Source organism: Haemaphysalis longicornis, unplaced genomic scaffold (genome assembly GCF_048455015.1).
Source record: "Haemaphysalis longicornis isolate Haplotype H1 unplaced genomic scaffold, Haemaphysalis longicornis Haplotype H1 scaffold_5, whole genome shotgun sequence".
NCBI classification, from domain to species: Eukaryota; Metazoa; Arthropoda; class Arachnida; order Ixodida; family Ixodidae; genus Haemaphysalis; species Haemaphysalis longicornis.
Window position 1 is genome coordinate 184,952,832 of NW_027526385.1, and position 10,468 is coordinate 184,963,299.

The 10,468-nt window shown below is 50.0% G+C and overlaps 1 pseudogene; it reads left to right on the plus strand.

Annotated features, from left to right (window-relative positions):
• The first annotated feature begins 6,878 nt into the window (after positions 1-6,878).
• LOC144140042 (uncharacterized) lies at positions 6,879-10,321 on the plus strand (annotated as a pseudogene).
• Positions 10,322-10,468: the final 147 nt, after the last annotated feature.

A 10,468-nucleotide genomic window follows, 5' to 3' on the forward strand; every position in this document is an offset into this window, starting at 1 on the left:
TACTCCACCGCAGTTATCCGGTGCTGCCATGTAGGACAGTGACTTCGTAGGCCTTGTCTCCAATTGGTAGTTTTCTCAGACAGTACTTTCAGGGCGTTTTCTTGCCTCGGCGTGCTGTATGTTATGGTGCCTTGCTTGTCGTTTAACACAACTTGACTTCTTCTTTGCCTTTTCCCTACAATACGTCGGCGGCAAGTCTTAGCGTTCCCCCTACGTAGGAGACCGATAGTTTTGTGAGTGCAAGTCCGCCCTTGAGTCGCAGAAACAACTTGTGGTCCGTGTGTGGCAGTCTCGGCAGGTGTGATGCAATCTAGTTTTGCGCCAGCTGCTTGCCAGCCAGGCACGCTTTTTATTATCCGACCTCTTAACGTTTCTCGCTGCTCCGGCGGGTAGCAGCGTGGAGTATAATGAACCCTCCATATATAGCCTTCAGAAATCACGAGAAAGCATTTGACTTGGTTAAGACCTCAGCAGCTACACACACTTTGCGGAATCAAGGGGCAGACGAACATTACGTAAGAATAATAGAGGATATCTACAATTGGTGCACACCTATTATCGTTCTGCATAACGAGAGCAGTGAAATACCTATAAAGAGGGGCGCCCGAGAAGGAGACACAATCTCTCCAATATTGTTCACAGTATGTCTACTAGAAGAATTCAGAACATCGGATTGGAAACAGGTAAGAGTAAAGGTAATGAAATATACCTCAGTAACCCCACATTCGCTGATCACGTCGTCTTGCTAAGTAACTCGGCGGACGAATAACAAATCATGCTTACTGCACTGGACAAACAGTAGAACCTGGGCCTGAAAATAATGTGCAGAAAACTGAAGTAATAATCAATAACCTCGGGACAGCACAGCAGTTTGAGATAGGTGATGCGGCAGTTCAAGTGGTAAGCTAGTTTATGTATTTTAGCATAGTCATGACCCCGGATCCCAACCATGAGGCAGAGAAAATTAGAAGGATAAGAATGGGGTGGAGTGCATTTGGCAGGAATTTTCAGGTAATGAATGGCAGCCTAGCATTGTCTCTGAAGGAGAAAGTGTGTGAGAGCTGCATCTTACCGGTACCTACCTATGGGTCAGAAACCTGGAGGCTCACTAAAAGTGTTCAACTTAAATTGAAGATGGGCCAGCGATCAATGGAACTGAAGATGATAGGTGTAACATTAAAGGATAAGAGAGCGGTTTTGGTCAGGGAACAAATGCATGCTAATGAAATAGTAGAAATTTCGAATAAATAGGCGGGGGCAGGAGATGTAATGCGAACGCAAGATAACCATTGGTCATTAAGCGTAACGCAGTGGATCCGTAGAGAATACAATTGTGACCGGGGCATAAAGAAACAATGAACAAGACACGATCGTGCAATTACACAGAAAGAAAAAGTGACCCTGCAAATGCATCAAGGGAACTATAGAGCCCAGTTTCAGAAATGAGTTTTAAGGTTGAAAGTTGTTTCTAAACGGGCCGTGCGGCCACGGATGAATACCAGGAGGGCTTCCTGGGTGACTTTTTTGGGCCCCGTGTGATGACGATGGGCCTATTGGAGCTATGAACGTCCCTACAAAATGGTCTAATGTCGCCCGAGGAACAGGGTCAGTGAAGTAGGGGCAGGTAAGAGAGGGGTCTGCGAGAATAGAAGTCTGCGTTGCTCGGACAGCAGGCGTCACTGTGACGCCACCACGAACGATCTTAAGCACCACCTGTTCATGGCGGGTTAAGCAGCCACGAAGGTCTGGGCGATGCCTACGGAGAAGGAACCCTTGCTGCACTGAAGAATATGTTTTTGTTCAGAAGGATGTCCACCAGTGACAGCTGCAAAAGCGGGAGCTGAAACACCACTTGCTGCGGATGAGCTACCGAGTCGGCGAGACTGCACGGTGTCATTCCGGCTGGTCCAGAGAACAAGAGCAGGGCACGGTAACGAATGCAGTGTCTGGTGAACCTCGCATGTACTGTGTGCTGTTTATGCACCGTAGTTCTCCAGCAGCCTGTGTAGAATCGGCGTATATTACCAAACACACTGTTGTGGACGCGTAGAGCTCTGATGCTCAAGCACACAGTCCACCACGAATGGCAAACAGCTAGGCCAACACAAAAGGGACTGGCGCATCCTTGATATACATGCATTGGCTGCTTAATCAATAGTGTTGAGATATCCTTTCCTCATCCCTCAACAGAAGACATTTATCATCATTTTCACTCAGCTCCTTGCGACCTGTCACTTGCACTCGCGGCTGCACCGGCCCGCCCGGTTTCTTATATCATTAGAATAAAAGCTTCCTACAATGAAGACTTGTCTCTCCACTCTTTGAGCATTGTGTCGCAGTTCTAGGACTAAGCGGTCTAACATACGGTGCCAAAACCAGGGACTTTTATTTGACGCCAAGTCCATCGACGCACGGAGACACAAAACAGAGAAAAAGACGTGGCGCCTGGGCTCTTGGCAAAAGTTCTCGGCTGCGTGTGACTGAATAGAATGGGAGTGTCGATGAGATCTCATCCTGAAGGCGTTGCTGGATGGCCATTTAGTGCGAGCGGAAGGCCTCTTTAGAGGAAATCTGGAGGCGGCGGAAGCTGCGAGCGGATCGGCGCATTTTACAGCCATATTTGAGAAATTGGACGAGACGATTTTTCAGGAGATACCATAGGAGTACCCATCGACAAAACCACTGCCGCAAGACTCCCTAGGCTACCTGCTCATTGGAGGCGAGCCCTCTACCCAATTATTCTGACCTTCCAGGATGCCTAAATGAGCGCGTTTATATTGCCCATCAACGACCCTGTTGTTTCTGACGTCTCAGCACAACGAATGACTTCACTAAAAAATCATTTTGCTTGCCTTCCGGAACCCAAAAGTCTGGGAGTTCAGTGCAACTAGCCGCAGAATGCTATTTCGTTCAAGATATTCAGCATCTTTCATATCATCGGGGAGGAGCAATGACCATCGGAGAGACATCGAACTGTAGTAGAAATCTTCGTGAAGGAATGTCTTCAAAGGCATCAGAGTACAGAAGATGCAAAAAAAGGAGAGGAAGTTTGAGCAAGAACACTATCTCGAGACCTGAGTGAAACATCAAGTAAAAACTAACGTGCTGCAGACAAAGATCACAAGAACAGGAGAAACTACAATGCCGCAAATGTCTTTGATAAAAACCCAAACAAAAGGCTGCAGAAACTTGAATGCATACACGAAAGGTTCAGTGGCTGCAAGAAAAGTTTTCCACTTCAACCAACTTTACAAGTCTCAGAAACCATTATCGCTCCTATCTTCTCCCAGCGATTGTTCTTTGCTGCACATGGTGCAGTGATCGTAGGTGCAAGAGGTCAGGCGATGGAAATTTCGATGGTGAAAAAAACTGTGTGGGCGTTGCGGGTCTGGTGTCTAGGCGCAGTACATCCTACTAAGCAAAACATTTATTGAAGAAGACAGCACAGGGCTACTTTTTACAAGGCAGCGCCCATGTCCGCCATGTATTTGAGCTAAAACCCATCTGCGCACGTGACCGGAAGTCAGGGTATTGTACCTAGCGGCACTTGTGAGTTCCTTTTCTTTAACCCTGTAGCAGACGACAATTATCATCAATTTCAGTCTGCTCCTGCTGAGCGTCCCTAGCTCTTGCAGCTGCCGCCTGGTCGCTCAGTTTTTTCGTAACATCCCTATAAAAGCCTCCTCCTATGAAGACGTGCTCTGACTCTCTGGGCACCCCTCCAGAGTTGTAGCACCAAGTGGCTCATTATCTCGTACAGTGGGGCTGACCAGGCTTGCGTGGAGGATACCCCTGCTTCAGCATACGATTGAACGACATCTCGCAAGTCAAGGGGGTGTGGTGGGTTGGCCTGATTCTCTTAATGACGGATACTTTCTATACAACCTAGAGGTGGATCGTCCATATCCTGAGATGGCTGCCATGGAGGTTGCTCTGCTGAACAAAGTACCAAAAGCAATGCACGGTCATGTTATTGTAGAAGTGCTGGCATGGCAGGAATCGATTGAATTTTTAAACGGCGAGCCGATTGATGATGTTGCATAATTTCATGTGGTTTGTTCAGCTGCGGCTGATGTTGAAGTTTTGGCATTGAGGTTATGCAAGGAAGGATGGTGATAGCTCGCATTTGTGCGCCATTTGCATTTTCCAATTGATCCTAGTCGCGCAAGCTAGGATGTTGAATCTGGGCTTATTTAACGAGTCTCGAGGCTTGAAGATATATCATGCACTAGCGTCCGCAAGACTGAAAAGCAGGTACCTCCTGTCTTCTGTCCGATTAGGCTGAACAAGTGTCGCATGCTGGTGGCTTTTTTTCGAAAGGAGCGCACCCATGAGCGTGCCGACCCACCTACAGTAATTCCCGGCCTCAGTATATGCAGTGGTGGCAAAGTGCTCGCAATTCCAAAAGAGACATAAATGGCTGCGACAGCCGTTGTTGAGTCTTAAGATTTGTGATGGATATGTGAGTATTCTTTGTAGCAGACAGATCCACTGCAACACGTGAAAACCACTAGAGGTAATGACCCCGGCAGCCTGCAGACCAGCGTGGTAATGGCACAATTCCTCGTGCACTGTTCATACTGTCCCCGTAAACAAGAAAAAAACGCACCCAGTATACCATCCAGCTGCCACGCCAAGAGTAACAAGGCCGCGTTGAACAGCCCAGCACGCAAAACGAAGTCCTTAGGCACGCATAAGAAAATTGTCTCCCACGGGGTTTTAACCGATGCAGACAGAGAACGGGTGGCTGTAAAGGAAGGACATAACAAAATAGCATAGTGCTGGCGAAAGGCACAGTCTCTGTTGTATACCAATTAGAGTAGAGTGGATTAAGTTGGTGTATGCATTTTGAGCATCGCAGGCCAATGTCGTACAGATTTAAGGTGAATCACAGTTGGTCCATGACATCTTTTCCTTCCAGGTGTCGACAAAACGAAGTCGGAGCTGGGTGGTACCATCCCTATCCTTTCAGCTACAAGGAAAGCCGAGTCCAAGCATCCGTTCGAGTAGCGTGTCACTGGTACATGTCAGTGCGAAAGGATGGAGGTCACTCAACCGGTCTGGGGGCTTGCCAAGAGCCAGCCGAGTAACTACTGCAGACCGAGACGATCTGTGTTTCCAAACAGCACCAGCAGTAGCAGCAGATTCCGCCGGGGGCGTGCTTTAGATATAAATTGGGATTCGCAGCCGAAATCCACGACACACCTAAACAACCGCGATATGAGATCGCGGCCTCCCAGATTTAAAAAAAAGAGCTACGAATGAGCTTCCCTCTCCGAGGAACAAAAAACGCACATCGCGCTGGTTTACGTAACCACCAAAATGATAGGCAGTGCATTGCTACTGTCATCAGCAACAAGCAATCGCCGAATTGGCCATTTCTTTTAAATGCAGAGCATTTCTTTAACTCACGATGTCAACCGTTCTAGGCGTCCGTAGTAGTCCGCATCGCTCGCAGGTGCGCCCTCTCCCCCGCTCATCCTCTCCCGCATCACGCTACCCTCCTCGCTCTCAACAACAGGTCCGCACCCGTCCCCCTACACTACATAAAAAATAATACTTACCGGCGCCTGGTTTCGATCCCATGACCCTGCGGGCGGAACGCAAGGTACATGGTGCTCTACCCACTGCGCCACAAAGCCGACACACAATCGAAGGCTACGAACGCGCCTTATATTCTTGACTCATTCAAACTACGTCAAGAAGCTGCTGATACAACGCATTCACTACCTGTGGGCGGAACGCGAGGTACATGGTGCTCTTCCCACTGCGCCACAAAACCGACACAGAATGAAAGGCTACGAACGCGCCTTATATCCTTGACTCATTCAAACTACGTCAAGAAGCTGCTGATACAACGCATTCACAACCACCAACTCCCCAAACACTAAACGTTAACGCAATACACCCACCCCCCTATGCGACGCATTTACTCGAGTCCCCCTGGCGGGGAGATGGGCCCTTTTTTTCTTGTGCGTCCGACCCGTTTGCGTTGCGGTGTGGTTGTTCTGCTGTAGCGTGGGATTGCATATCGGCGCAGCGCCAACGCGCAACTGATGCTGGGATGGCTTCTCCGGCATCTCCTGCAATAGCCCCCGCAGCGTCCTCGCACGATTACTCCACAAAGCAAACTGCGATCACAAAATTTAAGAAATAAATGTCTCATGGTATCGGAATCATTTTTGGAGCGTTTTGATCGTAGTCACGATAATTCTGACAAGTGAATAATTCCGGCATTCACTACCACCTTCTGAAGTCTGAATTTACGTGGTTTCTGTATTCTAGAAAAGTGCTTGATAACAGAGTACCACATACTCGCAGTATATCATTCGCCAACCAAAGAATCCATCGCGAGAAAGCTTCGCGCTCAGCCGTTGTCGTCGTTAGACGGAGACGCGCATGATGCTTGGGTCATGGGATTAGGCAGCGTGTGGAAGTCCTCACGGTACAAGAGCCAGTAATCTAATTTACGATGTACTGCCCGGGTATCTGGGGCGGCCCAGTCATTGTGAACAGTTACACTCCCCTGCGTTCCATTGCTTCCTCCTGGGTCCATTCTGGTGTATCAGGGCAGCCACATCTGCCGGGACCTCGAACTACAGCGCCAGAATGTTATTTTAAGGGTATGTGCCATTTTGCTGGTGCCTGTTAAAGTTGAACATTTTCAAGTCTTTCTCGTGCAAACGTTTTAAGTATTACCGGCGTCTCATTTGACATCACGCCTTTCGTGAAAACTCTGCTACAAGTTATGTCATCGCTTCGTATACATTTGGCGGTTTAGGAGGCAAGTTCCTGGAAAACGACAGCCTCTGCGCAAATATCTGGGTGGCCCGTGCAGACTGACCGGCAGGCAATCGATTGACCCTACCGGCACGGCCATGGTGCTCGACTCCATCTACGTAGACCATGCAAGGCGATTTTTGGAAATGTTTATGCAGTGTCTGTGGTCTTGACCTGTGACGCAGAGCTTTGTGCCCGGGGAGCACGTTGCCAGGTAACGGGTTAGGCGCCCTGTGATCTGTGCACCAAGTCAAATACATTTGCCCTCTCTGGGGGGCCCAGGTAATATGCATCGTGTGAATATTGTGGTGATGCCAGGTGTTACAGGTAATTTTCTGGAGTTCTGCTTTTCGTTGAGTCTGAATATTCTTCTCAACTGTTGTAAATCTCCATTGTTCCAAGGCCTAGGTTTGGTGCCTAAGTGAGCAAGTGATGAGCTTGTTTGCACCCTTGGCGAATGAGAACGCTTAAAGTTTTGTTTCCATCGTTTCAATCGTAAGGGCGCCATGTATCTTACATGACTAGTAATGTTCACTTCTACTAATAAGGTTGCTTCTTTTACTTCTGGTGTTATTTAGTTAGCTATTCTATCTTGGATGACAGCTACCTGATCTACGCTCCGCGAGACTGCCCGAATGAGTTGAAGATTCGAGCACATGAAAATGCTTTGAGTGCGCTCTTGACATGAAATGTTCCTTTTTATGCAGTGCTTAAGAAAGTGTCCTGGCCGAGTCATTGCTTTCTCAGAGAGCGTAGATCGACGATGCAGTGACATCTGATAATTCTCAAACATAAGTGTATTTGAGCCATGGGCCAACAAATAGCAAAAAGCCACTTATGGTATTGTTGCGCTGGGGTTCCATGAACAGCTGCAAGGATCACCAGTTTTATTTACCGTATGCGAGACATGACCACCGCGTACGCATAGCATGCAGCTTATGAATGTGACATTGGCGCACATGTGCGCTGATATGTAGGGGCTTTATATATAAATTGCCATAGGAACGGTCCATTCCTCTCATTTTATAGTATTGTTGTCGAAAGTGTCAGAAACGCGGGCTTCGTAACATCTGTCTTGTTAGCTTTTGTCACCAAAGCTTAGAAAGCCGAGTAGCTAGCTGAGTCTTATGTGGTAAGTACCGTGTAGGCTGGGACGTCAGTCGTCTACAGGACGGCTACGAATGCAGTTGCCAAGTGAAAGATATTCTCTCAGGTGGGCTTCACTAGCAGCCATCCTTGTTGTAAGGTCCACTTATGAGATTAGCGGCCAGGCGCCCGGGTTGCGCGTGGGAACCCGCCGCCCTGTCTGACGACGTAGCACTGCCAACACTGCAGAGCAGTCGACGCTAATTCGTCACGGCGCACACGGGAGACGGATCGTCTGGCCCACCACATACCTCACGGTTAATCCCCAATCGAGAAAGCAGACGGCGCCGCCGAATTCCAGGAACGTCGGCTCAACGTGCGGAGGGGGGGGGGGATTACTGGCGTCTTCATTGTTGTCGCGCCCTGGTCAGCATGACACATTGTCGCCGTCTTTCGCTTTCACCCCGCTGGGTCGCCCGAACTCTCTCGTCTGCGAGCGTGCCGTTGACCCGAAGATAGCGGCGCCTTATGAAATATTCCTTGACGTGCTGAGTGACAGCTGTCTACGTAAATTCGGGCACTCCCATATGCGTGTACGAACGCTACAGGGGCATTCCCGAGAGAGGGTGATCTCGAGGTTTTATAAGGCTGAATTTGGCCATTGGAAATCGTTCTTGTCTGAGCGCTGAGCTGGCAGTTCCCGGCGGGACAAGGAGTCTCGACCGTTAACGCTAGGTAGGGAGTTGTAAGCCCTCTAGTCGAGGTTAAGATGGCGTCGGAGGTTTAGGGTGCAGCGCCGTACCGGGCAACTAGACGGATCTTGCGGCGAGACAGGGTCTCGGCCGTTGTTTCTCGAGCGGTTTGTGTACGCTCCGAGAATAGGAGAGTTAGACGAAGTTGAGAAGCTCAAGTGATTTGTGCGCACTTGGAGCTAGCGTGTAGCTGCAGTTTTTTTTCTTTTTATTACTCATGTACCCAGTTATCCTACTGTAAATAGTTGTACATGAACTTCCGTTTCACTTAATCAACTTCAACGCCTCGAGTTCGTCAATTCGACCGCCACCTCCAAGAACTTCAACACCATCGCCCTGCCAGCCTCCTGCCAAATCAACCGGAGCCCGGGCGATTGGGTTCCTCATCGACACCGGACTTCGGGGAAACGGATCTTTACTGGCGCAGCCGACAGGGTTTGGCAGAAGAAATCACCGGGCCGCAACCAGGGCCAGCAAGCAGACGCCAGCCCGCCTTCATCGTCGGCAGCCGAGCTCCGCACGGAGTGGAGCGGCAGAGGCAACCAGCGCACGGGGCCAACGACGCAGCGGCCGACCACCGGAGGTGCGGGTGAGTGGGATTTCTTGCATTTCGTTGTGGCAATGTAGGCTGAGTCTGGTGTTGCATGGTAGTCACGCGGAGCATGGAGACGAACATGGCGGAAGGAGACGGAAATGGTCAGACACACGAGGCGCCACCTCAAGGAGGAACGGCGTCAGGAGGGGTGGTCCAAGCGGAGTCTGAAACGATAATTCATAAACGAATGGAGTTGGAGTTTCAGGAGCGAGAGAGGAAGGCGGTGGAGCGTGAGAGAAAAGAAGCGCGAGAAGCGGCGGAGCGAGAGAGAAAAGAAGCGCACGAAGTGGAGGAAAGAGCGCGAAAGGTGGCGGAGCGAGAGAGAAGAGAGGCGCGAGAATCGGAAGAACGCATACAAAAACTGAAGCTCGAATCCGATGAGCGGCTGCGAAGGTTGGAGCTGGAGACGAGGGCTGGCACGAAAACGCCTACGGGCTCGGACTCAGACGAGGGTATACGGCCGGGCTTAGACCCGGTCAGTCAGTGCGCAAAGGTCCTGAAAGAGCTTAAGCTGCCGTGCGATGCGGATATTCCGTTGTGGTTAGGCGAAGTTGAAAGGTTGTTTGTGACGTAAGCTGGGCCGGAGTCGAGTCGGGTCCATTTAGTTATACCTGCGTTGTCGGAATGGGTGAGGTACATGTTACGTGGACTCGGGGACAGTGAGTGCAATGACTACGAAATGGTAAAAAAGTCTGTGTTGCAGGAGCTGAGGCTAAGCCCCGCAGAATACCTCGACCGATTTGCAACGACAGCGAAACGTAACGACGAAATCTGGTCGAAATTAGCCTCCCGCGTTGGCACCCAGTTTGACTACTACCTGAAATCAAGGAAGGTCGAAAAAAAAGAGGAGGTAGTGGCCCTCATGGTGGCCGATAGAATTAAGAACAGTTTGAGCGCTGAGCGACTGCAGTACGTTCGCCTGCGCAAAGCAGAGACGTGGCTGAAGCCGCCAGAGATAGCTAACGTGCTGCAAACCTTCGAGCAGGCCAAGGGAAGAGGCTCCGCTGTTGGGCGTAGAGATCAAGTACCTCCGCGCAATACCAACAGTGGCAAGCGAATGTGGACATGTAGCGTCTGTAAGGGAGAGGGTCAACATTTCCGGCTGTGACCGAAAATTGCTGACAAGCCAGGAAACCCAGGGCGCAGGGCGCACGTGCAGAGAGTGATAGAAGAGGACGCAAGTGCAGTGCAGGCTCAGGATGCCGGCCTAACGAGCGGGGGGCAGCGAATTCTCGTGGCCGAGGTAAATGCGCTC